The following is a 6000-nucleotide window of genomic DNA, read 5'->3' on the forward strand; positions in this document are numbered from 1 at the left end:
ACAGCAGCTGTGGAACAGTCCTTGTCTTTGGCAGCAAGTGATGGACAGTGCTTTTGTCCCAGCAGGGAGATTTCTATGTCACCATCACTAAATTGGATACATGTGGGATGATTGCTGACCACAGAAAGAAGCAAAGATGAACCACCTACCTGCTGAGGGCAGAGGATCAGTGCTGCTTCAGCCTTGCTCCTTGTTGGGGCATTTGAGTTATGCAAGTTGCTTCTGGTTGAGGTCCCATCACGGGATGTTTTTCTCCAAGGTGCCCCAGTTTGTGCAGCAACGTAACTGCATGTCAGCTTTCACTGCTCAGCATCAGCTCTCCCTTCTGTGTTACTTCTCTGCTGTTTTTCAGAGGGAGCAGTCAGGCTGAGAACCCACAGGGACAGCCTGATGCAGTTTTGCAAACCCTGCCCTATCCTGGCAGGGGGATGCTAAGGCAGGGAGTGACCCTGAGTAAAACCCTTCCTCAGATGGACTCAGATACGTCTGCAGGATGATGTAGCAACCCATAACGTAGGTAAGAAGCGCTTTGCAAAAGAGCTGTGCACGAAAACAAGTCTGAGCAAAAGGAAACTTAAGCCTCTTAAATATTAAAGTTCCAAAATTAAACCCTTGTTTATATAACAGTTGGGTCACTGCTGCAGAACAGGGGAGTTTGCAGCCTTGCACCAAAAAAGGCTCTCATGGAGCCAACAGCTGCTCCCGAGGGCTCAGAGCAGGTGGGGAACAGAGCTGCAAGCCAGGAGGATGCTCTTGGGATTCAGCCGCCCTGACACGAAGTCTGCAGTCACCCCATAAAACATTGCAAGCCTTTGGGATGTGCCTTGTAGCTTGGCATAGCTTCAGAAAATGGGGCAGGCAGGAATGGGCCTGGTATCCCAACTACTTCGGTTTGGCTCGTTGCAGGTGATAGCACAGCAATACAAGGCAAATGCACGCACAAAATACGGAGAACTTCACGAAGTTTCTTTGCTGCTGAGTTATCTTGAAAAAGCCACCTAGGAAGCCCAGCAGATACACCCCTACTTATTATTTTGTAAGAAAAGAGCACAAAAGAACTTAATCCAAAGTAAATATTTAACCAAACAGCAATTAACTAACAATGATGGATTGTAAACAGCGCTGCTCCCAGGCTGAGCTGCGGCTCTTGTTCTGTTCCTCTGGGCTCCAGCTGCCCTAGGGGGGAAGGCAAGTTTACTGAGTCAGGTTTGTCTCTGCCACCTCGCTCTTAAAAGGCTCTACAAACACAAACGGCGTCGGATGTTCTGAGAGCGAGGAAAACAATAAAGAACACAGCAATGCATCGCGCGGGAGTTGTAAGGCTTTATGGAACAACCGTCCTTGGGAAGGAAGGCTGAGAAAAGACAAAGCTGTAAAGGAACTGCTTCCCATCTGGGCAGCCTTGTGTGCGTGCATCCCATGGGGCAGCAGGGCCACTTATCCACAGGGAAGTAGTGATGATCATAATAAGCATTCAAATATTATTAAAATATATTCAGAATTATTAATTAAATTATCGTCACGTCCTATTTCTAATTGTTATGCTCCATTATTATTATTATTATTACGCTCCACTCGGACAAATATCCCCCCGCAGATCACTACTTCCATAATAATACTTATTAATATTGTTGTTATCTCTTATTTCCCAGCTCCAGGTGCCTCCGGCAGCTGAAGCAGCCTGGCTGGGCTCTGTCCGTGCCCCTACCTGCACGGTGGGGGAGGTGTTAAGGGGCGAGGTGTCCGTGGGATGCGCAGGAGATGCTCCCATCCCGGCCCCGGGGCGCTCAGATCCCCGCGGTACCCGGCCCGTCCCCCCCGGCGCTCCCGAGCGGTGGAAGCGGTGGCCGTTCTCTCCCCCCCGCACTGCACCACAAGGTCACCCCGCTCTGCCTACACGTCCCAGGAGGCCGTGCCCCCCTCCACAGCCCATGGGGGGGTCGGGAAGGGGGCGGCGGACGGGCGAAGGAAGAGCTCCCATCGGTTCCATCGGTGCGTCCCGCTCAGCCTTTTCCTCTCGTTTCCCTCAGGACGTCCGGACCTGGGAGATCTTTTTAAATCCTGAACGGAAGAGACGAACCTATCTGGGAATTTTCTGCAATTTAAAAAAAAACCAAAAAACAAAACCAAATAAAAGCATCGGGAGATGAGGAGCAGAGATCCGGTTCCGAAGGTCGGTGCTACAGGGCTACAATCCTTGCTTGCTCTTCGCAGCTCTTTGTGTCTCTGCGCGTCGCCGTGGCACCTTCCTGCGCCCGCAGCCATCGGAGGTGCTGCTCCCGCTCCCCCTTAGGAAGCAGAGGGGAAATCATCCCCCATTTAATGGATGGGAAACTTGGCACAGTGCGGATGAGGTGATTCGCTGACAGCGCGTAAGGAAATTGCACGAGTGGAGCATTCCCTCAGTTACGCCATCCTTGTAACTGCATAACATCCCTCTAATTCCAAACGGAAGGTGCTCCCTGCGCGGGGCTGCATTGCTGAATGCAAAGAGTGCAGACAGCATTAGCTGCACCCGTGCATTCTGCTGGGATGGTTTAATCCAGGCTGCATCCCCTGCATCCTCAGCGTGGTGGGCTCTGCACAGAGCAGCCTACAGACCGCAGCCGAGGTGGGCAGGGGTGCAGCTGTGACATGGGGGGGACCGGGGGATGCTTGGCTTCTTGGGATGTAACGCACTCACATGCAGCACAGCCAGCTGCAGCCTGCTTTGTGCTGCAATCCATGCAGGAGGAGCAGCGTGCTGGAACTGCCCCGTGGGATGGAGGCAGCCAGAAGAGGAGAGCAGAGCCCCTGGATGCAGCCACAGTGTGGGTGTGCAGCACTGAGCCCAGCCCTGCGTGCTGCCATCCCGCTCTGTGTCAGGGCTATGCCACGATCCAGGCTCCCCTGCCCTCATTTGAATTGGCCCGGCCTCGTAATCTGCTGCTAAGTGGGACTGCGATGAGCACCGAGATAAATTTAGAAAGAAATCTTTGTATGGGTCAGAGGAAAAACACCGCAGCCTCTGGAATCCGAGCAGAGCGACTCCGTGGCTCCTGCTGCAGCCTGCGGGCAGGGAGAGGAGCTGGGGGCTCTCAGTGCTGCGTGGATGCGATTCAGCCAAGGCTCCCACCCAACAAACCCATTCGGTTCTGATAAATCCAGGATGTGTTCGTGTGCAGTGAGGAGGGCTGTGGTGCATCACTCCTCCTCCAGGACCACCGGCCACGCCACAGCAGTGTTGTTCCCTTACAGTTCTGCTAAGCTGTTAAATTGTTTTTAAACAAGAAAAAAAAATAATAATGGTATTAGCGGTGTAAAATCCCCCATGAAATCACGCATCCTCTTTCCCTGCTACATTCCAAGCACCATTCAAAAGCATTTTATCATGTGCTCATAAAGGGTATGGAACCAATGCGAGAAAAGGAAAAGAATCTTCTGAATGATTTTCCTTTAATAAGCTATTAGGACCTTGTACTGCTAATTAAACTATTAATTAGATGTCTTATCGTTCCCAAACATGTTAGCACGTTGCCAAAGCAGCAGAGAGCCTCTGGGGCAGGCAGTAGATAAGGAAAGAAGGAAGATGCAAACGTGAAGATTAAAAAAAAAGAAAGAAAGAAAGAAAAAAAACCGTGAGTAAAAGAAGCAGAAATAGCAAATAAAAAACACAGGGTAGGTTATGCATTATTTAAATTACAGGAATAAAAAAAAATACATAAGCTAAAAATAAACACCCCAGGGATGTGGGCTGCCTTATGCAAGACGCAGGAACTGACGGGCAGCAGCACTCGCAGCTACACGGGTGCCAGCCCCTCTGTCCTAGCAGAGCACAGCCAGCAGATAGCAGCATTGCTATACATATGTGTGTGCAGCCCAGGCTGTTGCAGTTTCTAAGCGGTGCAGGAGCCTCAGAGCACGGCCTGAGCACTCGGTGCTGCTGGGAGCAGAGCACAGCAACGCTGGTTCACAGGGCTGCAGCCTGCGCTGCTGCCTGCACGCTGTAAGGCTATAATGGGATAGAAAATGCCATCGTAATAGCAGGGTGACAAAGGTACAGCTGCAGCAAATGAGAATGAGCCTAAATACAGCAGCCACAGATGCAGAAAAAAAGAAAAAGTGCTGCTTACCCTCAGAAGGCCTCAGCAGGCAGGGATCTCCAGCAAGAGAATCCCTCAGCCCCACTCCAACCCTTAAATGAGGTGTGGGAAGGGGTGAATCCTGACTCCACGCCTTCCAGTCACTCAGGTACATTGCTTGCACCTGAGCTTCCCTGGGTTAGCCCTGCCTCCCCACCAGCTGCTCAATCACTACTTCAGGCCATGATTTAGCATCTCTGCTACGCACACCTGTGAAAATCCAACATAGAAGTACTTGTGTGTCCTCCAAACAGCACTGCAGTGCATCTCGGTGCCCCCTGTGTTTCAGCAGGATGTGGCCTTGCTTTTGATGGCTGTCACAGTGCAACGGGGCAGGGTTAGGGTTAGGGACTGAGCTGGAATTTTAGCACCCACACAGGCTGGGTGCCCTGGGGGAGCACAAGGAGCAGCAGGAGCGGAGCTGGGGCTGCAGGTGGGACAGGGCTCTCGTGCAGGGCAGGTCCTGTTGCTGGGGGGCTTTGCACCAAATCAACGGAAAAAGGATGAAGAAGCAGAAAGCAGAGCAGGGAGCTGCTTTCTCCCGATGTGGGACGGGCTGTTCTGCTGTGCAGGGCTCACCTGGCAAGGTCGTGCTGGTTTTGCTATGCGCGGAAGATCCACTGAGAGAAGTAGTTAATAAGACTTAATTAAAACTTCCTTGCTCTGATGAATTTGATTGGCTTCAGCAATGCACTGAGCAAACCTGAAGCTCACAGTAACACTGTGTGGCAGCTCAGACACAAAAGTATCTCTCACTGCTGAACAAAGTTCTCTGCTTTTAGCCTGGGGAAAGGTCCGGGGCTGCCTGCATGGCACCAGGGCTCCGTTCTGCTCTGTTCTGGTGAACAGATGTGACACTCGATGGCTGCGCCAGCACTGAGTGAGCAGAAGAAAAAGCCACAGTCCCAGCAAGGTCCACAAGGAAGAGATGTGAGGGGTCTGATAAGGAAGGAACAACAGCAGTGCTTTTGCCTTGGCGGGGCCGCCCACAGCCCCTTCCGCAGCGCTCGTCCTACAGCCCTGCTCGGCTCTGTGCCCACCAGGATGTTCCTGTGAAGCCTTTTGTTCTGCCCCAGCGGCTGATGGCTGGTTTTCTTGTCTCAGTTTGGCTGTAGGACGAACCCAGAGCTGTGAAAAATGCACCTGAGCTTTGATTAGGTCTCTCTTTTCTGATGCAGCCGATAGTGCTGATTAGATAAGGGGCTGCCAAAAGGAAACAGAAAACACACCAGGAAGGACCTCCCCCCCCACTCTGTTCTGTGCTGTATTGCCTCCAGTAGAGCCCCAGTCCGGCTCATGGGTTTTTGAGGGCAACTCCTGCACAGCAGCTACAATCATTCAATGTAGGTATGTGGGAGGAGCTGCAGTGAGCTGGGATATAAGTGAGCCCCACCTGAGCCCATGCTTTCTGTTGGGGGACCCCAGCTCAGCCTCCTTCACCTATTGCCACTGCAGGTCAGTGCTCCCCTGGGTCTGGGAGAGACAGAGACAGCTAAGCACAAAGACAGAGACAGGGGCAGCACAATTCAGATGCTGCGGAGCCCAAATCTCTGAGCAGATTATGCTCTGAAAAACACAGCAGCCAAAATAAGCACTGCTTTTACAGAACTATTCCAGCAGCGTGCAGGGAGGAGTGAGATCTTCCTCCTCTACCCAGAGACCCCGCGCTATCCATTCCCATGGATGTGGAGATATGGGTATGGATACCTGTGGGCACCCACCCATGTCCGTGCCCTGCAGCTCTGCCCCATTGCTCAGCCCCACTGTGTGCACGGCAGAGGCGGTCATTGCAGTTCCAACACCATTATTTGGGTGCACAGAGGAAGCCTTCTTCCTCCTGCACGCACACACACCCTGCTGTCAGCACAGCCCCCAGCCA

The sequence above is a fragment of the Meleagris gallopavo genome, chromosome 28 (assembly GCF_000146605.3).
Source record: "Meleagris gallopavo isolate NT-WF06-2002-E0010 breed Aviagen turkey brand Nicholas breeding stock chromosome 28, Turkey_5.1, whole genome shotgun sequence".
Taxonomy (NCBI): domain Eukaryota; kingdom Metazoa; phylum Chordata; class Aves; order Galliformes; family Phasianidae; genus Meleagris; species Meleagris gallopavo.